This window comes from Fistularia commersonii, chromosome 28 (assembly GCF_037954325.1).
Source record: "Fistularia commersonii isolate RoL2024-O1a breed Wild chromosome 28, RoL_Fcom_v1.0, whole genome shotgun sequence".
Taxonomy (NCBI): Eukaryota; Metazoa; Chordata; class Actinopteri; order Syngnathiformes; family Fistulariidae; genus Fistularia; species Fistularia commersonii.
In genome coordinates this window covers 2,732,014-2,755,390 of record NC_141311.1, presented here as the reverse complement: position 1 = coordinate 2,755,390, position 23,377 = coordinate 2,732,014, and the positions used below count along the sequence as shown (strand labels likewise).

General features: G+C 48.0%; 2 long non-coding RNA genes across 2 annotated transcripts in view; both read right to left on the bottom strand.

Annotated features, from left to right (window-relative positions):
• LOC147217168 (uncharacterized) overlaps positions 1-12,093 on the bottom strand; it is a 174,849-nt gene extending 162,756 nt beyond the window's left edge. The window contains exon 1 of the long non-coding RNA XR_015109003.1: positions 12,021-12,093. This is a non-coding gene — a long non-coding RNA (uncharacterized LOC147217168). The remainder of the gene's footprint in view (positions 1-12,020) is intronic.
• A 1,593-nt stretch (positions 12,094-13,686) lies between these two features.
• Positions 13,687-23,377, bottom strand: part of LOC147217167 (uncharacterized) — a 57,275-nt gene continuing 47,584 nt past the window's right edge. The window contains exon 4 of the long non-coding RNA XR_015109002.1: positions 13,687-14,065. This is a non-coding gene — a long non-coding RNA (uncharacterized LOC147217167). The remainder of the gene's footprint in view (positions 14,066-23,377) is intronic.

The following is a 23,377-nucleotide window of genomic DNA, read 5'->3' as shown; positions in this document are numbered from 1 at the left end:
AACGGGGCGCTAATGCGTGAACTGATCGGACGAGACTTGCGGCGGCTTGCAATTCGAAAGCTCTCGTTCTCCAGGACCTGCCCTCCTTTCCCACAGAGCTGAATCGGGAGTTTTGAGTCGCCGCGGGCTGGATGCTAACCGTTCCCAGGTGTCGTCATCGCCGGGGCTACCGCCGCCGGGCCACCTAGACTCCGAGGCCTTGGGTTTCACCTCAAACCACGGGCGAGGTCTTACTCAGAGCCTCCGGCCGCACCTTGGAAGTGCAGTTGCAAAAGCGGTGCGGTCTTTGTGCGAGAACATCCCGTCAAGACTAAAAATATCTACGCGTATATCCATCACGCGCGATGAATCTCAATTGTACGACCCGGGTCTGTTTTCTCTCGTTAAGTCGCCTGTGAGCGTGGGACAAAAGGGGATTGCTCAATGGCCCCTGCCAACCCGTCGGGCGGTAAATACAAGATTAACACGCAGAAGGATGCCAAACCTGAAACCAAACAGGTCTTTTCAAGACCAAGATAAATTTGCGGCCTTTATCCTGCCCTCGCTGAACCAGCTCAGAGTCAAGATATTCTCCTCCACTTCCTGTTTCAGTTTGGGGAAATAAAAAAAAAAAAAAACAGCCACGACTTTGAATTTACACCAATAAAATCTAAGAATGCAGACTGTTTTCTTTGCTGTTGAAACGGTAGATTTGCTCGAAATAAACCCTTATTTTAACCGTTCTCATAGGTGTGTGTGTGTGTGTGTGTGTGTGTGTGTGTGTGGCCATGCAGGAAATGCTCTTTGTCAGCAATGTGGTTGCAGGCACGGGCCGGCGGCGCGGTGGCTACGTGCTTGTAAACGGCTTTACAGTTACCGGGCTGCGAAGAGGAGGAGGAGGTGTGGGTGGATGATAAGACTCTTCAGTACAACCACCATGCTTGTGAACGCAGATACGTCATTCGCTTCGTGCACAAGTCCATGCACAGACCGAGCTAAACAACACAACATATCGCTTCCATCGTGGGGATTCCTGTCTCCGGGGAACTTGTATAAACTCCCCTCAACCCCACCTTTCCTTCTAGAGCACTTTCCTGTCCTTGATTGCCGCCTCACGTGAAACCTTCCAGGTAGCACCCGGAAAGCTTCGGTGAGATCATCGTTTCCCCCAAATTTGTCGCTAGCCTGAGCAGAGAGGCTCAGTCGGAGATCGACGCGGGAGTTATGTCACGGATCGGATCGGAGAGGACGGCGGCGGATCCCGCCCTGCAGCTGCGGAGCTCGGCAGCTGCGTCGGAGGTGGATCCCGGCGAAACTACGCGAAAAAACGCCTTCCTCTTTGTTTATTACTCTTGTACAATCAAAAATGGAGGGGTCAGCCGCAGGCCAACTGATGTCATCTGATCGCGGGGGCTGATTTCCCCCTTTTTGTGCCGCGGTGTCTCTCTATCGGCGGGCGATCTTACCGCGCTACCGTCGGCTTTTTCAAAACCACACAGACGCGAGATTCTTGTCAGCGCTCGCGCATGACATCATGAGCGCGGGGCGGGGGGGGGGAGCTCGCCTGGAAGGGCGGGGGTTCGGGGGTTAGTCGTGAAATAGAAGCAACAAATCGCCTCCGCTTGTGAGTGTTATTCCGAGGTGTGTGTGTGTGTTCGTCGTCTGATGTCATGCACGGCGGGAAGGAGGGAGGAGGCGAGGGATCGCATGCCGTTCGCTTTGCAAGAGGGCAGTGGATGGTCGGGGTGGAAGTGCGGCGGAGATAATCCCCGGCTTTTGCCCGTAAGTCCTGTGCACGCCGGGCAGATCAGGGGCCGAGGGGAGGAGCGGCGCTACCCGGCGGCAGGCACCGACCCCCGAGCCTTCCACCTGACCGACCCCGGGAGCGCCCCCGAGGGCTTAGCCTTCAAATTTGATCAGAAGCCGTGGAGCGGTTACGGCTTAGTCTGGACGAATAGCTCCAGAGCCCGGCGTTGGCGGGACGGCGTCCCAAACTGCCCCCAGGAAGCTGAGCTAGCAAGAGCCGCGACGGCGGGGAAAGAGGGGGTTAACGTCTTCAGTAGAGATAGGGTGGACCCAGGGAGGGGTCAAAAGGTCGGGCCGAACCCCCGTTTTTCAACCGGGAGACCCCCGCTGTCGGCAGCTGCGCAAAAGGAGGAGGCGGCGGCGGCGGCGGCGGCGGCGGCGGAGGCTCAGCTGTCAGGATGTGCTCAAGTCCCCGGATACACTTCCGCTCCTCGCCGTCCGTCCCGCTCCGAGATTCCTATCAATCACAGGACGAACTCGGATGCGTCTGGTTTTGGATCGTCTTTAGACGGCGCGACGGGTCCTCGCGTGAGAGGAGGAAAAAAAAAAAAAAAAAAAAAAAGATGGTGATTGTTCGTGAAGATCAAAATTGCATTTGTTGTTTTTTGTTTTTTTTTTTCAAGGAGACGAGCGAGACGTTCTCACAGCGCCGGGAGAAACCGGAGTTCTGTTTGTTTGTTTGTTTGCGGTGATCTCGGCTCGGACCAGAAGACGTCTCCATTGTGCTCCTCGGTGTTGGATTGCCGTCACCTGCCGAGGTGACAATGTGGCTCGGCTGGGATTTCACACCAGCAAACGTTCTCAGGAGGATTCGGGCCGAGCGCGTTCGAATCAACACTATTCAACTTTTCTATTTTTTCATATAATTTGCATTAGCTCTGACTGAACTACAAACACACACACACACACACATACACACTTCCGTGAGAGGACGCCGACACCAGGAAATCGAAACCCGCTCCAGCTGTTGCGTTCCGTGTCATAACCTCGAGAATTGCATTGCGCACACACACACACACACACACACAAAACACACACACTATCTGGACAAAGGCCAGAGCCGGTCTCCTCACCATCCAAACACACTGTGTGTGAATTCAAGTTTGTTTCCGAACACACCGAAAGTAAACATTGTGGTATATATGAGCTCTAATACGGTGTGCGTGTGCGAGTGTGTGTGTGTGTGTGTGTGTATTTTTTTAAGCAAATGGATTTTCTGAGTCGTATCCAGACACTTACATCCCTCTAAACTGCACAGAGTTTGAACTCTCGAAATGCTACACAGATGTTTCGCTGTGCGACCCAGCCGATGCTGGAACTCGCCGTAGGAACTTTTTGCAGATCCCAGAACCTTTCCAGGAACTAGCCTGGTTCTTTCAGCGGAGGAACCCGGGGAACTCGGCTCCGAGGACCGTTTCAGCTCCGAGTGCTCCATAGGTCGAACGGTGGAACTCATAATCCACGCACATGACCAGATTCCTCTCGCTAACTTTGGGGGACCAATTTTAAAAGCTATAGGGGTCGCCGGTCGGCTGTTTTCTTGCGATAAAATGGACAGGAGCGCTAAAAAAAGACGTCTTCTGGACGGTTCGGAGGGGTTTTCCGGGGGTCTTCTAGCTCCACGTGGTGAAGCTGTGCAGGGAGAAGATGAAAACACTTCATCTGATAGTCCATGCAGAACATGAACGCTGCAGCGTCGCAGACTCCTCACTCACTGCCTGCAGGGAAAACTAAAAGGTTTGAGATCTTGGAAGGATCCTTGAGCCGGACAGCTTTTGGAGCTTTTCAGTCTGAAAGCAGCTCTCGGCAAAATAAAAAAAAAGAAATACAAAGAACTTTTTATTTGATGAGTTCTTCCCAAACATCTGCATAATCCAGTGATTGGTTAGGATTCTAGAAGGAAGGTAACCTTTCACCCGCATTCAAAGGAGGGATTTTATTTAAACACGATATGAGCTGAAGTACAAACGCTGAAGAAAAAGGGAATCTTTTTTTTTGAAGGAGCAAAAAAAAAAAAGTGTTTTGAATTTCTGGCGAGGATGCAGAACGTTCTGGGGGCCGGCAGATAACATCACAGAATGTGAACTTTTCTGGGCTAAATTTCAAGTCGGATGAGCGGGGAGACAAAGCTCCCTTTGAAATATAAACATGCGTGGAGGGGGGGAAAAAACAAATAAGAAAAAAAAAAAAGACAGGAAAAAAAAAAAAAAAAACCTGATTCTGCAGAAGTTTGATCATTCTCTATTTCAAGATAAAAAAAAAAAGCGCGTCTAATTTTGTCTCGGATTCCTCGCTTTTCTACCTTCTTGCGACGGATTATTTCTTTTTTTCGTATCATGTGGCCGACTGAACCGGTCCAGGATGGGAAGGAGGTGGGAAAGGACTTGACGGTGCGGGTTTTTTTTTTTTTTCTTTTTTTTCTGTTTCTTTCCGGGTCTGCGTGCAAATACGGCTACCGGGAGAGCGTGGGGGCAAACCGGCGGAACCGGACGTGCGATGCAGCGGGCCTCGCCGGCTGTGTAAACAAGGCCTGACTACCCTCAGAGCTGATGGCTATCGACCCGGTCTTATCTGGAGCCGGCACCGGCCGTGAGATCCGTTCATGTGTGTTCGCGCCGGGATATAAGTCGCAGGAGCACCTTAGCGTAACGGCGTACGTGCCGCGCCGCCGCCATCTTCCTCCGCTACGTCGTTGCGATGATGGATGGCCTCGCGAGGCCTCCGTTGTTCCTCACCCTGCTGCCAGCTCTGCGCGTGAAATTCAAACGCCGCGTGCAAAGACGGGAATCTGTGCGAGCAAAGGTCAAAGGTCGCCGCGTTCCCTGACCGACAGGGATTCTTACCATGAGAAAGGAAGAGGAGGCAAATAAAACATCCCGGTTCGAGCCGGTACGCCGAAAACAACACCGCTCCACCTTTACGTTGCTTACGTTGCTACTTTTTTTTTTTTTAATTATGATCCTTTTATTAGATATCAGCCGTGCACAAAGAAATATTATTTTGAATTATAATAACGCACATGTCATATAACCCGGCGGCCCCCGATTTTTTTCATAACAGGGACCAGTTTTATGCATTAAAACTTTTCCGCGGACCGGTTAGAGGTCGTTTCTTCCCGAAAAAGCTCTCCAACGACTTTCATTTGGGGTTCAAATAATAAAAACGTGCACAAGGTGTTTTGTCTTAATGTGGCGAAGCAGTTTCGAGGGCTTCATAGCTTCATTCGCTCGCCGTTCAACACAAATAATGCTCGCGTCTCACCTGTTGCGATCAACCTGTAACTTAGGAAGGAATATGGATATTTTCATTTAAATGCATCTTTCTTTTTGCTGGCGGTCCACGGCGCTTCTGCCGTCTCATCCTTTGCTCGTTTCCTCCCGAAAAAGCTTTTGTTTCCGGCTCATTTTTTGTTTTTCAAAGGGTAGCTTGCGGTGGTTGACGTGTGAAATGTCGCGATGAAGATAGAGGCGAAAACAGGAAAGTCGAATGAAAAAAAATAGAAATCATTTGCCGACCGGGAAATAATTATATACCAGATGTAGCATGCCGGTCAGAGGCTGCTGTGCATCCTGCATAAAAAGTACACACCGGCAGCAATCACGCACTACTCCAGCGTTCTCGACGCACAGCAAATGTTTGCGTCAAAATGGATAAAAGAAATAAAATCCAAGCTGAGCTGTATCAAGAGCGAACAAGCAAACGATGAAGCAGAAGCGTCGCAGATCGCCAGCAAAAGGAGAGCTGGATTGAAAATAAAATAAAAATTAAGGGTTCATTGCAACAGGTGATACACAAGCGCCGCGCCCGCTATGCATTATTTGCATTGAACGGCGAGCTAATGAAGCTAGGAAACCCTTAAAACTGCTTCGCCACATGAAAACACTGAGAGACAAGTTTTTATTATTAGAACCCCTGTGCCAGAAACACTGTCATGCATAAAACCGGTCCAAAAAAAGTTGTGGCATGTGAATGATTATATTTCAAACCAATGTGTCTTTGTGCACAACTGATAAAAAGATCATAATAAAAAAAAAAGGGGGTGTTTTCGGTATACGGCATGCAGCGACGGTCCGAACCGGGATAGCTTATTTGCCTTCTCTTCCTCTCTCATGGTAAGAATCCCATGTTATTTTCCATCCAGCTGCCGGATCTTATTTAGAAAAATGACAGTTTCAACCTTGTCTTTATAACTTGATCATGCCGTTTCAAACACTTGCTACCACAAGCGAGCCTTTGGAAAAGAAATTAGTGAGCTTTTTCGGGAGAAAACGAGTGAATGATGAGACCGGGAGCTCAGGAGGAACGTCGCTCTCCAGGCCCTTTGACAAGTGTCGGCCTGACCTTTGACCTCTTCTTTCTCACGGAGGGAAGAAACGAGCCGTGCTGTTTTTCCTGGAAATAAAATTCACCACAAATAAATGTTTTTTTTTAATGCTTCCTCCTTCGCCAATCAGTGAAGGTCACATCATTAATCGCACTAAATCACTCCGCGCCGGAAAGCGTTGCGGTGAATAAAAAGGGGAGAGGGTGCATAATAGCGCAACGTAATTCCTGGACGGAGTTGGCTGCCGGCCGGGGAGGAAAAAAAAGGTTCAAACGCAGCGTTCGGGACGGCCGGGAGCGACGTTCTCGGGACGCATTTGAGGTGAAACGGCCTGTCAGGGTGATGTACGATGCAGAGGAAAGGGGGGGGGGGGGGGGGGGGGCGGCTCTCACCCTTGCACAGGAAACCCGTCCGCCGTGCAAACACGCTAACACGTATGTATGAAGACACGGAAGCAGGAGAGAACCCCCCCGCAATAACCGGAAACGAGGAATTCTACAAAACCTCCTTCCAGTAAATGCAAAAAAAGAAAAAATCAAAGGGCATCCGAGTGACAGATCCCTGTGTCACCATCAAAATGCTATTTTCATTTTCCATTTGCTATTTGCTATTTTCTCACTTCCCCAGCAACCGTCGCAGGAAATGTCAATACGTTATTTCGCTCGTTGGGGTCAATCGTTTTTTTTTTTTTGTTTTTTTTTGGTTTCTCCCGCCGCTTCTATCCGGGATTCCGGCTCCGCCCCCAAACTCCTCCCCGCAGAATTCTCCCACACCCCCTTGCCCCCGCCCCACGCCTCAACACTGCCTCCCTGCATTGATGCTGATAATTACCGCTGAATGGATGTGCAGATTCCCATGGATGTCAGCGGAGCCTTTGGCCTGCGCTGCCGCTCCTCCTCCTCCTCCTCCTCCTCCTCCTCATCCTCTCCTGCTTCCCGAGTCTCCCCATCCACTTCTCAATGGGGGATTAAGAGAGAGGCCGATCGCGGCCTGCCATGCAACCGCCTCGGCCGCGTCGCCGTGCCAACCGAGGCTGTCACCTCGGATAAACCAGAAAACGCGGCGAGGTGTTTTTACGATCTTTTCCGGGAAGCGAGCGATGCTAACGGCGGGGTTCTTCCGTGGGAAAAGACCCAAGCCATTAAAAAAAAAAAAAAAAAAAAAAAAAAAAAAAAAGGTCAGGTAAATCCCGGAGACACGTTAGAAAGTGAAATCCTGGAAAATAATATGCGGGGCTCCATAAAGAGCGAGCGTGGAAAAGGAAAGTGGCGGATTCCCACCGTCGCCGCGCCGTGCAATCGGAGCCGGGCGGACCGACGTCACGGCCGCTGGAAGCCCACGCACCCTCAGCGTGCCAGACGTAACCAACACCCGGCCGGCGCTCCGGCCAAAAAAAACCAAGCCGAAGCTCCGCTTCCTTCCAGCGGAGAGCGAGGCGGAGCCAAACCGACACACAACATAATTTATCACGTCACATGAGGAACGGCCAGGAGGGGAAAAGCGTAAAAACAGCGGGGGGGGACCTTTAACATCTCATAACCATTATTTTTTTTTGTAACTTATAACATTTAGCGTCACGACAGATGGAGGTTTTGTTTTGTGATATTCACGTTCGATACCGAAACAGAACGGATGTGCACGTTTTCATTCGTTTCAAGGATTGTCACGCGGCATCACGTGCATGCGCGGACGCAAAATAACAACGTCATTTGGTTTTCAACAAGTGTTGGAGGTGAAAACAGTGAATCTGCACCTTCAGGAAACTGGAGATCTCTTGTAGATTTAGGTTTTATCACAGAAATGCGGGCGTTCATCTTCCGAATTGCTTGGTTGTATTCATTCATTCATTCATTTATTAGCTATAGCGCTAATCCTGCAGGCGGGGTGGCGGGGGAAGCTGGAGCCAATCACGGTCAATCACAGACAAACTCACTCGTTCGGGGGAAATTTTCCGAATATCTTCCAATTTACCCCTTGCATGTTTTCAGACGGTGGGTAGAAGCCGGAGAACATGCAAACTCCACAAAGAAAGATCGGAATCCAACCGGGTTCCTTCACGCTGTGAGGCCGAGGCGCTAACCACTGCGCCCAAAGATAATAATGATAATAATAATACATGGGATTTTTATAGCGCTTTTCATGACACTCAAAGACGCTTCACAAGTAAAAACACAGAAGGAACAGAACATACACAGAATTATTGGGAAGAAGTCCAAATTGCAGAGTGTAGTGAGTGTTGTACTGCTGTGAGGAGGCAAGTGTTGGAGCTGGATGTCGGAGATGGATTTTTGGTGGAGGGAGAGATGGTGGAGCAGGAGGAGCAAGAAGATTTCAGCCGATGGAAATGCCGTCTTGCTAGGCGCCATCGGGATCCGGAGTTTCGAGAGGCTGGCCGGCGAGCTAGCCAGCTAGCCAGCCTGCTCAGGTCGCCGTCGAGATCCAGAGTTTCGAGAGGCTGGCTAGCCGGCCAGCCGGCTCAGGTCACCGGCTAGCTAGCCAGCCAGCCGGCTCAGGTCGCTGGCTAGCTAGCTAGCCAGCCAGCTCAGGTCACCGTCGAGATCCAGAGTTTCGAGAGGCTAGCCGGCTAGCTAGCCAGCCAGCCAGCCAGCCTGCTCAGGTCGCCGTCGGGATCTGGAGTTTTGAGAGGCTCGCTAGCCAGCCAGCCTGCTCAGGTCGGTAAGCTAGTTTGGTTTGGTTTGGCTTGCTGGAGATAGTCCAGGTGAGCCTTTGTCTTTGGTTTGGTTGATTGGTCGGATAGTAAGATGTATAATAAGATGTATAATATATTTAAAAAACAAAAAAAGGGAAAGAGCGATCGATTCGCGGCTCCTCCTCGTGTGTCGAAATGTTGTCGAGCGAGACACCGAAGCCCCGAACTGCTCCTCTGGGGCTGCAAGACGGCAGCCGGCCGCTCGTGGTTCATCCACGGTGTGTTAAATGCAGAGAAGGAATTTCACGCAAGGGATTAATAAAGTATAATAACCGCTCACCCTCTTATTTTCACCTCATATGGAGCCGTATAACAATTCTCGTCATGTAGAAACGTGCATCCGATCATTCATTAAAACCATTCACGCGTCTCTGAGGCCTGAACCGGAGACGCTAACGTGCGGCGCCGCTCTTAAACAAATACAGGGAACATCACTTACGAGCCGGCCCGAAAAGTTGGGACGCGTCGCGTGATGTTTGCGCCAACTATGCGGAAAGGTGGAAATGGTCCGGGGGGGGCGGAGGGGCACTACTGTTGCCACGAGGACAATGACCCTTCTCCCCTCCCCTTCTTTCCTGCTCCCTCCATCACGTCCCCCGATTGTTTACCGCAACCACAAAGGCCATGTTGCCTGAGCTCATTATGGACAGCCAAGCTGCGATATACTGCCAAGTCCTGCCCCATTGCCTGGGCCTAACTCTGTCGTCTTGGCAACCCAGCATCCAAGAACAGTGTGGGAGGGGGGGGCGGTAATGTGTCGGGATGGGGGGGGTCGCATGATGTCATCCCGTGGCATGGAGGGGGCCAATCAAACCCTGAGAAAATTATGTCACCTTTTGTTGAGCCGCTCCATTCAGAGCTATAGAAGTGCAGTGAATTGAGAGCTGCAGAGAGGTCATTTCCCCCCCCCCCGTGTGTGTGCATGTGTGTGTGTGTGTGTGTGTGTGTGTGTGTGCATGTGATTGTGTGTGTGTGAGAAAAAGCAGAGGAGGAGAAAAAAAAAAAAAAAGGGGCGGAGGCAGGAAAGCAGGGAAGTGCATTGTGGCCATGCTAATGTTTTTGACCATAACGCGCCACCATAAAGATGTCATGAGACTCAACTTCCAAAAACATCAGCGCCGGAACCTTCCAGCCTCTTTTCTCCCTCCGCAACGACCTCCTCCCCCCGTTCTTCTCCTCCCTCTCCCCCGAATCTGATTCGTAGATCCCTATGACGCTTTGAACGGCTTGTCGGTAAACGTCAAGCGCCGGGATGAAGGCCCGAACATCCTGCCTGCCATGAAGCCCGGCTTTGTTTCCCCCCCTGGAAAAGAAAGAAATGATTTAAAAAAAAAAAAAAGCAAACAATAAGCAACCTCTTGAGGGATAATTACCCCCTTAGCGACGCCGCCGCAACGCAACCCTACACCCGTAGCCCGTCCCGGACAGGCCCTGCGGTTTCCCCCCCCGCCGGAGACGAACCTGCTCCGACCGCAGCGGAAAACTGACAGCGGGCGGGAAGTGATTTTCCGAGTTCACACCCGGAGGGGATTGGAATCGAGAAAAATCGGGGCAAAGTAGGGAAATCCTCTTCGGGAGATCCCTGCTCTTTCTCCTAAAGTTCCCAAAACACGCAGGAGCTACGATGGAAAGCCTGGATGGTATGAATGAATGAATGAATGAATGAATGACTGAATGAGAAGGAACATCCGTCTCCCTGATATGTCAATGGATGAGTGAATGAATGTGTGAATTATCATTTATCTGGTATATAATATAAGTTTACACAACAATTTTCCCTTCTATTTTCCCCTCTATCATACTATTGTGCACTCCTTACTTGATTGTTACTAAGACACTTATAGTTTTATCACTGTTTACCAAGACACTTTATAGTTTCACTGAGACACTTTATAGTTTATAGTTTATTTTTATTTCTAATTCTGCCTTTTCTTTTATTATTTATTACTGTTATATTTTCTGTAACTCTGGCACAGCAATTTCCTTCGGGATTAATAAAGTTGTTCTTATTCTTATTCTTAATGTGTGGATGGGAGACTGAATGGTCATCAATGAATGAGTGAATGGTTTTCCATACGTCATGAATGACAGGGTGAACGGCCGTGTGTCACTAGTAATGTGTGAATGAATGAATGAATTGTTTGTCTCATATTTGATGTGCGAGTGAGAATGAACGGTTGCGTCTGTAACGCGGCAATGAATGAGTGAATGGATTTCTATACGAGTGAATGAAAGGGTGAATGTCGACCGTCTCTTATCATGTGAAAGAGTCTACGAAGCTTCCTACGAATCTTCCTGTGAACCTTCCTACAACATCAGGAGGATTCGCTCTCGTTTGGACGACTGCAACTCCCGCCTTGCCGTGGTGGAACGAACAAATAAAAAGGGATGAAATTAACGTATGAATGTAAACAAACAAAAAACAAACAAGCGTGGTACCAATAACGGTACGTTTATGTTACACAGTACATGGTTCTGAGACGGCTATTTGGTTGGGCCGTCACTTCTGACTTCCAACTACTGGTACTTTGGAATCTTCTGTGACTGAATTGCACTTTTTGTGAGTTGCGTTAAAAGCGTCCTGGCAAATGACTGTATTGTAATGTAATGCAATGCAATGTAGAGTGAATTGTTTGTCTCCTATGACATGTGAATGAATAAACAGTTTGTCTCTTACATCGGTGTTTCCCAACCTTTTTTGAGCTACGGCACATATTTTACATTAGAAAAATCACCAAATAAATATGTCAAAAACAGTTTTTAACGAATTAGAATGAAACCGTAGTCTCAATTTACTTTGTAATATCTGTAGATTCGTCAAGTTGCGATGCAAATTTCCCACTGATGTGCATCTTTTCCAGAACACTTTTTTTGCAGTGTCCGAAGACATGTCATCAATATGACCGAAAATTGTATTATTTGAGAGAACTCGGGCTATCAAGACAAGACAATCTTTCTTGGTACAAATGAAGTTTTTTTCATTTGACCTTCTGGATCTTATTTTGAAAAATGACTGTTTCCGTCTTCGCGCCGCACTTAACTCTGTCGCGCCGTTTCACACATCAGCAACCACAAGCCAGCCCTTGAAAATAACAAGCCAGAAACAAAAGGGCTTTTTTTTGGAGGAAACGAGCAAACGATGAGACCACAGCAGTGTCAGAAGTGTAAAATGCATTTAAAAGATAAAATTAAGATTCCTACCTAAGTTACAGGTTGATCGCTAGTAGTGGGGAAGCAAACCCAAAGCTCCATCTGTCTCTATATAAGTGGCGTGCAGTCAGTAGAGGCAGGGGGAGGTCGGGCCTCACCTGACATTATAGAAAGAAAAAATACACTAAATGGTTTATATTTCTGGTTATATGTGAATTTTCCTCTAAAGTAATTTTCCACTTAACTTCACCATTTTTAATTTTTTATTTTTTTATTTTTTTAAATCGCTGACAAAAAAATTCACATTTACCGTTCAACTGGTGACACGGCAACCCGCTGTGCCCACTATGGATTGCACAATGATTCTGCTAGCTGCGCTAGCATGCTATGCACTGAGACCATATTGCTGTCTCTGTGGATGTCACTATTAAAAAAACACTTTAAATAAATGAACTAAATTACCATAGTTTAGCCGATGTGTATAATGTTTTTCGTCAACAACTGTTATGTGTTTCTTGTGCCGAGCGATCATAAAACGACTGCAAAGAGACATAAAGTGAGGCACGCAGTGACGGTGCCTCATGGTAGGGGGCACCGCTGATCCCGGGGATCCTTCTTAATATTCGGCTACAGAATAATAGAATTAGCAATATTAAGCTACAGTAAACAGTTAGAAAGACTCTTAGAAAGACTGCTTTTTTTCAATGCTACAATTTCTATATGTAAAGACTGCTAATATTATGATTTAAACATAAAGCGTTAACAGCTGCCAATAAAATGGTGAATAAGCTACTATGTAGGGTTCATATGTTTGTTAATCTGATTGTGATGATGTCAGTGCCTCACCAGCCATGAACTTCATATTATACTGCAAAATTAGTGTGACTGCCTAATATAAAGTGTAATCATTGTATTCAGCTTACCGTCATTTCTGGACACTGCGGCTTAAACGATGATTACACAACGATGCGGCTAATTTACGGATTTTTGGGGGGCTAACGAGGTTTGTGCCACTAAAACATTTAGACTGGTCACATCGGACCGTAAAATTCTGCGGCCGTTCATTTCCGACACCAAAGAAGAAGCACTAAAACTACTTTCATAGTTTTAGTGCGCGAGAGGAAGAGTGGGAGATAGAAAATGGATGTTTTCCTGGAGTGTATTTTTTATTATTGAGCTACTGAAAAAATCATCTCCAGTACTTATTTGTGAATGTTACCGGTATGTATTTAATTAAAAGTAAACTCTAAAATATTTCTGTATAAATATCTCATGTGACAACGTGGGCACCTGTGGCTTGTCAATGTCCGATATATATATATAAATATATACACATTTATTTCTATTATTTTTTAAGCCGGTGCAGCTTTTATTCAGATGCGCTCAATAGTCTGGAAATAATAATAATAATAATAAATAATAAAAAATAAATAAATAAATAAATAAATAATAAATAAATAAATAATAAATAATACATAATAAATAATAAATAATAATAACAATGGTAAATACTGTAAACTGAAAAAAGTTTTTTGAAACATTTTCATCCATAAAAGTGGTCCGTGGTACAAAAAAGGTCTGGCACTGCTGAGCTACATGACATGAATGAATGAAGGAATGAATATATGCTCGCGTAATCCTGACATTATGCCTTTTCTCAATATGAGACTGTGAAAAACAGCATCGCGATTGACAAAACTGCACGTCTGGGACAAGAAATAATCATGCGAGTTTTATTCTTCCATTATCATCAAAATAATGACACAGTTAATACATGTGAAATGAAATTAAAAAATGCATTTTACACATACAGTGCTTGCTGCTTTGGTCACAATGACAGAGCTAACAGCGTTAGCATACGCTAGCAGAAGATATAAAAAATAGATTGTGCTTAAATTCAGGAACAAAAAAAAAAAAAAAACAGGGACATTTAACATATGATGTCGAATGTGCGATGCCTTCACTGTGGGATCTCTTCCATCACGTCCAAGAGAGACGTCCTGCTGGAGCTCCTTGCGAGGTTCTGGAGGTGGATCTCAAGAGCGGGGATTGGGAATGTGAACGAACATCTGCCGCGGGTCCAAATCCCTTCGAGCCTGGAAACACGAAACGGAAACAAATGAAGTTTTTTTTGGATTCACTCTTGAATTTATCAAGCACAATACGCTCGGCTGTTCTCGGGAAACCCTCCGAACGAGTCACGGATCAATAACCGCAGGAACATCCTGGGAGGCTGGGAGGATCTGCGTCCAAAAAAAAACCAAAAAAACAAAACCCCAGGTTTGCGACCTCGGGCGTCGTAGACGGATCACCTGGTCTCGCCCGCGGATGCGGACGGGAACAGGACGACCTTTCAGACCTAAAAATACCAGGCGCCTTCGCCCGAAGCCACGTCTGGTTTCGGTCGCTGAGGAAATGAAATGCCGCAAAACATGACGGTGTGAAAATGGATCCAGTTCCGGATCGGCATCTGACCGGCACCGTCGGCGCACAAACATCCCAGTTGTGACCTCTAAGCTCCTGCTCCGAGGCAGGGTCTTTCTACGGTTCCATAACAACTCATGTGACGTACAGTAGGTGCTTGGTGAAGCTTATTAGCCTCGCCCATTAGCGGTTACTTCTTGCAGACTGCGGAGCGCCATTTCGTCGACGCTCAGACGTTTTCTCGCGACGCTCAGACGTTTTCTTGCGACGAAATTGACAGCGAGAAATGGGACCGACGAGCTCTTCTGGCCTGCTAAAGCACAGATGGCTCGACAACATTTTGGCTAAAAACAAGTTCCAAGTTAGCTTGTAAGCGGCGCAGGGAGAAGGTAAAACTCTTCAACCCGTCTAGAAGTCCTGGAAAAGGACTGGTTGCCCATTTCCTCTTCTTCTACGTGCGGGTTTATTTTGGAGCGTGGAGCTTAAGGTGCAGATCCTGTCCATAGGAATGCAAAACTTATAGTTTCCCCTGCAGGGGGAGGCTAGATCCTGGAACGACATCGGACAGTTCGTAGCCCTTCTCATCGCCCAAAGTCGCGACCCTTCTTGCCACTTCCTGCGCGGCGACATTACGCCGTCAGCCTCGCCCTTGACAGCGCAGTCGTCGTGGCAGCAATGCGGCGCGACCGGCCCTCCTCCCCCAGCGCGGGGAAGGAGTAATAACTCGTCATTCATCAAATTTCCTGTTTTTTTTTTCCTCTCTCTCTACCTGCCTGCACGACGGAGATGCTCTACCTGCGAGGAGTCACGTTCCATCTGTGGCCTCCATCTCGCGCTCTCCTGACTCACACTCCCCCCCCCCCCCCCCCCCCCCCCCCGGCCGTCACACTCGGCGGATACTTTCCATCTTACCTCACTCCACTTCCGCCACCGCTGTCTCCGATATTTCGTTAACTCTCCTAAATCCACGCCAGTGTTGCTCTTCTAATTCTTGCTTCCTGCCTCTCTCTTTGTTCACGATTTTTTTTTTCTCCCCCCCCTTCCCATCTATCTCCCCGGCGCCTCGCCTTGGGACGGGGCCAGCGAGCGCGAGCATCAGCGCAAGGCGGCGGGGGGGTGGGAAGGAACCAGGTCCGGACCTGCCTCCCGGTCTCGGCCTGCCCGCGTACGCCCGTCTGCGCCTGGGGGCCGCGAGCCATGGAGGCCGGGCCCCTATCGGCCTCCTTCATCAGCACATCGACTTCACCCGTCTGCCGGCGCCCTGTCGCGCAAACTAGCTTCATTTTCCAAGAAGAAACGCTTCGGAGGGATAATTCGGGAAGCTCACGTCGGGGGTTAAATTTGTTTGCCTTCGCAAGCGGCCCGTTTTGAAGGCCGCTGACCCGGCGACGGGCCCTCGATCTCATCTTCATAGGGTTGCACTGACAGGATCTGAGAGTGCGCGAGAAGCGGCGTTTGAAGTGATATCTCTGTGCCGTCGCATTCCTTGCAGCGGCGTCATGACTTGGGTTACACAATTAAAAAAAAAAAAAAAAAAGATGAGAAGAAACCAAACAAGCAAAGCACATAAAGCGAGTGCCACCGCCCGGGCCGGCCTCTACACACCGCCGCCGCCGCCGCATCTGTTTGATCGCAGAACATACCCAACCCGCCTTGTTTATAGCAACTGCTGGTACATAATAGGCCTCCAGTGTGTGGGATCACATATTCCACTGAGCGCAGATCAGACGAGAGGGAGTCATCCCTACCTGTTGAACGCCATGAGATCATGTTTCCATTGCTTAGCCACCGCTCGCTATTCACTCCAGGCAAACAATGCGATTGATTCGATGATTACAGAAATCGCGTTTCGGAATTACGGCGTACCCTGACTTTTCGCGGGTGTTACGTTCCGAGACCACCCCCCCCCCCCGTGCGAAAAGTGAATATCCGCGAAGTAGAGACGTGATAATTTTGATGTTTTTTAGCGATATATTAACCCTCACTATGGCAAAATAAAATACCACAAAGTGGACAGTATTTACGTTGATGCAAACGGCAGCAAAGTGGAGCAGGACATGTATGCTACAAGGAGATCAGCTGCTTCTCTCCATGAACCAATCAACTTGAGGAACGGAACAACGCGCCCAACCGGCCAATGGCGTGCAGAGTACGGATCTCCTTGGCCAATGATATTCCGTGTGAGATCTTGTGTGGGTACAACAGTAGGAGCGAGAGCTCGCTATGCTGGGTATCTTTGTTTAGCAAAGGACTCGCATTTTTTTTTATTCTATAAAATGAATTTTAGCACAATTTTAATATATCTTTTTTTTCTTCTTAGGCTAGAATATGGCTATTTCATCATGAACACAATGTTCAAATCCGCAGGGTAGCAAGGACGCGAAAGCTGAAGCCGGAGTAGCGAGGGTCCTCTGTATATTCTGCAGCAAAACATCTGCCGTCTTCGAGTGTCTCTATTTATATTCATATTTGATATCTTCTCATTTTTGACACAATTGTTTTCCCCAGCGGGAATAAGGTTTATCTTATCTTAAAATTGGTTTTATTCTAAATTGCCCAGGTGTGTAAATGAGAGGGTGGACGGTTGTTTATTTCTACAGGACTGTCTCAGAAAATTAGAATATTGTGACAAAGTTCTTTATCTTCTGTAATGCAATTTAAAAAAAAAAGAAATTACTTTTTCATGATATTCTAATATTTTGAGATAGGATTTTTGAGTTTACGTAAGATGTAAGTAAATATAATATATAATAAAAAAAACAACAAAAAAACAAAATCTCACCCACTTACTGTAAATCGCAATAATTTATCTGTATATATATTCATAACTGTGCAATATTTCATTTCATAACATGCTATATTTTTCATACTCGTGCACTCCTTATCTTTCACCTGGTACTTAAGACCTTAAGAAACTTTATAGCCTTGACTTGCTACTAGACACTTTATAGTTTTATTTGCATTTCTTGTTCTCCCCCCTTTTTAATACTGTGTATACAATGTCCTACTATTATTTATTATTGTTATGTTTTACTTGAAACTGAAGACCAATTTCCTTCGGGATAAATAGAGTTGTTCTTATTCTTAATCAGCAATATTAAAATAATAAACGGCTTGCAATATTTCAGTCGATTCGTAATGAATCCAGAATGAATGACGTTTTTGTTTTTGTAATTGCATTGCAGAAGATAAAGAAATTTATCGCAATATTCAAATTTTCTGAGACAGTCCTGTATATGAGGAGTGAATGAAAGAGCAAATAGTTGCATGTCTGTGATTGACAGGCAACCGGTCCCGGGCGAGCGCCGCCTCTCGCCCGAGGCTGCGGCAACCCTGCGACCCCGACCGCAGCCCGAGCGATAAAGATAACCAATGAATGTATGAATAACGCTGTAAGATCGTGTAACATCGCTGCATAATCTGTCGGCTGACTTTCAGGTGTGCGCTAGTTGAAAGCAGAGCGAACCTGTAGTTGCAGTCATACTTCCAACCACATTCTTGGCTTTCCAACATAGAATTGCTCCATAAAACCGATTTTCCGTGCTTGTAAATGTTATCGATCTACGAAGGGCCGTGCAGGTCACGGTGAAGCCTTGTCGAATGTTGTCGAGGCGATCGGAAGACGTTTCACAAGAAGTTACTTGTGACAATTTTGTGTCTCCGCTGAACCTCCTGGGTGTTTTTGGCCAGCGGGAGGAAGCCGGAGAACCCGGAGGAACCCCATGCAGACACCGGGAGAACGTGGGTTTTTAGGACGGAATATCTTAAAACATTACTGAAAACATCGGAAGAAAAAGAAAAAGTCGATAGGTTAGCTAAGAATGATGGAGTCTGCAAAGTTTTGCAAAGATTGGGCAAAAACAATAACTGCTAATCATAGGAAGAAGAGATGGAGCGCTTTGACTAGGAAGTTTAAGAAGGCTCGCGCTGTTTTCACAAAGCTTTCTATCGGCCGCGTCGGTTTTCAGTCCATTTCCTAAGCGACTCGGGATTTGCACCGAGGCTGTGACTCAGACTTTCTCCGGTGTCTTTACCGACCGATCTAAAAGTCAAAGTGACATCAATCGGTCCGACCCACTCCCTCATGTAAATCGAAGGTCTCGGCGGAGTTTCGGGCTACCTGGAATTTCAGGAGAATGGAAGCGGTCCAAGGGGCTTTTCCATTGTAGTACCGGAGCCGCGCGGCGCGCCGGTTCTTTTTTTTTTACGAGGTCACCGGGTTCATTTCGATATTGAATCGAGTCGGTCGCCGCGCCTCCCGTACGGTCAAGACTCACTGCTACCAGCTTTGGACCGACGACAGCTTGGTCCAGCTTCAACCGGTCATGGACAAAGTTGCTCTCTGCTTCTGCGTTTCACTGTCCCAGTCCAGTTCCCTTGGCAACAAACGCACTCTTTCCGAGTGACACAAAGCACGAATTTAAGAACCTCCTTTCAGGTCGAGGGCTCCAAGAGCTGCGGGGAAAACAGCAATAACAGGACGACGGGGAGAGAAATTGAATACCGGCAAATTGCTTTCCAGTTTCTGGAGGACATGCTGAAATGATTCTTTGTTTCCCCTCCCTTTTAAAATTCCTTTACCTGGCAAAGGGTACCGTAGCTACTTGCGCGCCGGTCCGATTTCTTTTATATATCTTCCCTTTTTTCGCAGGCTATCGTGAGCTAAGTGAGTTATCATGTACACCAGCGGGAGACTGGAGCTGCATGTGGCCGGACTAAGCCTTCGGATGAGGTAATGTTTGGAGGGCTGGCAAGCCAGGGGAAGGGTTGGTCAGGTCTTGATTAGCTGAGGGGTAGGGGCCCTCTTTAATATTGGACACCCCTTTGTGTGGGGAGATTACAACCTTATGAAAAACTGCCCCTGCTGACACGTCTGATGGCATCAGAGCTTCCTGCCTTCTGTATCGTTCTACTTCCAAGCTCTCCGCGCACGAGACGAAACAGAAAACGCACACGTGTGTCTCGGACTGACCTTCTCGCCGATCTGCAACACGGCTCACGTTTCAAACACGCTTGTAAACAAACGCGGGTTCTTCTCGTACGACTTATCATCGGGGACGATGTGAAAATCGCACGATGGACGACATCCAGAAAAAAAACAAAAACAAACAAACTGCAAAAACCCCATCAGCCTCCAAAACATCAACAAACAATGTAAAAAAAAAACAAAAAAAAACAAAACAGAAGAAGAAACAGTGGATTCAGAGGCAAAGCTTTCAGGGGATTTGATCCTACAGGTCCTCTGAGGAGCGCTGAGGCTATAGGATGATTTCAATTATTTGATATAATTTCTGATGGTCCATTAGTTCAAAATAAAGCACTGATTATATGACATGTGTAAACACAAAGTTGCAAACGCAACCTGCAACAGAGCCGTGCTTTATTCCAGATGTGTAATCGACTGTTAATTAGCAGCGGCCTTACTTTCGTTTAACCTTTCCTGAATAAATCTTGTTTAAAACCAGAAACTGCAGAATAAATACAGCTCTCCGGCTTGTCCAACCTTCAACACCTTCCTTTTTCTACCGTTGAGAAGCCTCCAATAACAAAAGCTCACATTTCTGGGCTGCGCTTTGCGCACACGAATAAATACTCGCGTCGGCGCGTTCGCTCGAGTCACACACACACACACACACACACACACACCAGTCAGGGACACTGGCACAACCTTGCGCCAATGGTCCTTTAAACCAGTCATGTGAAACAACCTGTTCCTTTCTGCAAATCAGATTACATCCCTGAACTGAGGTCTGCAAGTCCACACACATATTTAAAGCTCAGGTCCACCCAACACACACAAGTTTGCACACATAGATATCAGATTTTCTCCGACGGCCCTTCTCGTCTTTGTTAATGTCTGCAAACAGCCAGTATCGGCCGGGCCCGGAAAACCGTCTGGTAATATCCAAATAAACAGACGGCGGTAATGCGCAGCACATGTCTGCTTCATGCTACGCGCCGATCCGAGTGTAGCGAACACAAATATTCCCGAATAAACGGAAAACAATTTCTTTGTCGGAGAAAATCGTACAGGGCTGCGATAAGCCTCCTTTCAGCAGAGCCCGGCTGCTGTTTGGCAGCGCTGCGCTGGAATGAGCACATGTGGAAACATGTTTATAGTGTGTTTGGCAGGAATGCAAACGATAGATGATTCACGAATTATTCTCCTTCTTTTAGAGGTTACCGACCACCGATGTGCTAAAACCGGGAAGGCGAATCTTATTTTCGTGACTTCGACCGAGCGGTTTGAAAAAAACGAATCCGCGCGATTCATGCGCGACGATTCGCGCTTCCGAGGCGCTGAAAATGTGACGCGTTTTCGTAGCATCGGCGATCGGCCTCGCAGCTGCTCGGGGTTTTTGTTCGCAGCGGCTCAATCTAAGTCACGGTGTAAGAGGCTTGTTGGCTCGGCGCTGGCGGATTGGTCCACTTAATCAAACCCAGATATTTGGAGGGGGTACAAGTCTCCGTCCCTACAGGATCTACGTTCGGCTCTACAACGCTAATCAAAAAGCCCTTCAACTACATCAGCATGTCCCTCCGGCCCAATCAACGACCCGGTTTCATTTCTCCGTAGAGCTTTATGCAGAACAGCAAATGACCTCTCAATAAAGTCTGGAAACGCAAAATCCCGACTCGCAGCTGCGTAGCGGGCCGTTTCGAAATCGACCTTCGGACCACTGGCGGCGTTCGGAAGGTCGTGGGTGGCAGGAAGCTGAGACGGTTCCGCCTGAAACGGAGCGTCACGCCTCTGTCAACCGAGTTCGACTCAAACGGGCCGCTCACTCCTCACGGCGATATCTGAGACGGCCGGTCGCGGCGGGCGGCATCGAGGGGAACGGCGCTGCGGAGGGACGGCGGCCGGGAGGGATGGATTGCGATGGATGCTCGGATAAGAAGGGCAGAAAAGGGGCAAAAGGGAATGCCGGTGGCGGCTACTGTTACCCCAGGAAGGGCTCACTCATCCCTCGGATCACCTGCCACACCTGCGGAAGCCAGGATGTGAACTCGTCACCGTGGAGATGACAACTGGTCACCAGAGCCTCAGGGCTGGACTCCGAAGGGTCCGGTGTCGGGTGCTTTCTTACAGCTTATCTACAGGACAAAGATCGCTTTGAGGCGCGTCTGAGCGTATGCGTTTCCGAAACTCGGGAACGTAGGAAGCGGCCGAGAACCGCGCGATCCGTGATGTAACCGAAGGCGTACGGCTATCCTTACAAACACTCTAAAGACACACACGAGGTTAAAATAAAACACAACCTATCTTCATCTGGAGCGCATTTCCTGTCCTCCGGGTTGGCATGTGGCTGCATCTCTCTGTTGTAGTGACTGCACAGAACAACAGAGCATTGGGGGACACGGAGCAGAATCAGGACCTCAGACTTCTGTTTTAGATGTTGAAAATCTAGACCTTTAAGTGTGCACATCTGGAACAATCCCTCTTGGTGGATTATGGCGATTTAAAGTATTGTTGTGACAAGCGCAGACCTTAATTTTTTTTGCGCAGGGAGGAGGTCTACGCATTCGCGGCGCGATCCACATTGCGTACGACTCCGGTGGATCTCCGGTGGACGGCGCAAAGTTGCGTGGAGTGGCACTTTGTGAGGACGGACCTCGAGGTCGTTATCCCGCGGAAAGAAACCAATTCGAGACGGATTCCTCCGGGCGAGCAGTGGGGGATGTGTCAAGCTAGCATTGACAGAAGAAACCTATTTCCTTGACTGAAACGGAAATGACACCGGGTCACCGTCCCTCCCTGTGTAGTGACCCGCGGTGTTCACGGGGGCTCTGAAATGTTGGTTTTAAAGCAAAGGTAAAGCTCTTCTTGCATGGTGGGCCGGTACCCTACACGGAGTAAGCACATGTTTCCCATTGTGGTTAAAAGGGAAGGGGATTAAAGTGCAGTGCAGTCAGAGCCACAGCCGTACACCCCATGGTGGGATCAGAGTACTCTCGGGCCTTTCAGTATTGCTGATGCAGCCCGGTTGGATGTGGCTGGTGCAAAGGAAGGAGCCACGGCCGGGTCTATATGGTTGCGCGGGGGTCCTACCCAGGCCAGCTTTGAGGCCTCTCTTCAGAGCCGAGGAGGCAGATGTGTTACGACGCTGATGGAACCGACTCGCTCGCGAAAACACGAGGTAGCGAAGGATTATGAGAAGGTGTTGACATCAAGCACATTTGGCTTTTCAGAGGCTCAATATTGTCTTAAAGTGAAAGGAGATCACCTTCTTTCTTTCTTTCTCGCGCCCCGTCTGGAATACGCATTTCGCTCCAGACGGAACGAGACGCAGACAAAGAAAGAAATGAGGGGAAAAATAAAATCTGCTTAATGATGGCCATTAGTTTTGGCTGCCCGATATGAGATCACCCCGGGGCCCTCTGGGTCAAATAGGCTACATTGGGGTACAACGCGGGACAGATCGAGCAAGAGACTGTGACTGCGCAGCCAATTAAAAAGGCAAACGGTGCGAGGGACATTGGGGAAGATATGCATAGTGGAGCATATCTGCACTTACCCCAAACTGCCAATTAACCAACACCCCATGAAGTCCAGCTGCGACTGCTTCAGCCGAAGAGCCTCCGTGCGCAATGATAATAAAAGGAGTCGAGGGGGGTCAGAACATGTAGACTGTCAAACCTAATATTATTGTCTGCAGCGAGGGGTTTAGAAGCTGTGAAATCCTCTACTGTTTGATGTTTCACCAAGCTCGAGTTAATCAGATTCTGAAAATCCATGACTTAACGTGTCCAGAGCAGATCACTTGGGACTTGTAACCCAAGGTGGAACCGTGTCTTTGTTTGGTAAGTCCCCAAAAAACATCTCCTGCTCAAAGTCACGAGGAAGATATAAGTCCGAAACTCTGCGTTTTGACTCCTGAGCGAATCCTAGCGTTGCGTCGTGAAAGTCTAAATCATGGCAAAACATTTGCGGCAATTTCGGTTTCAAGTTTCACAAAAAAACAATTTGATAGGGCTGCTTCTGG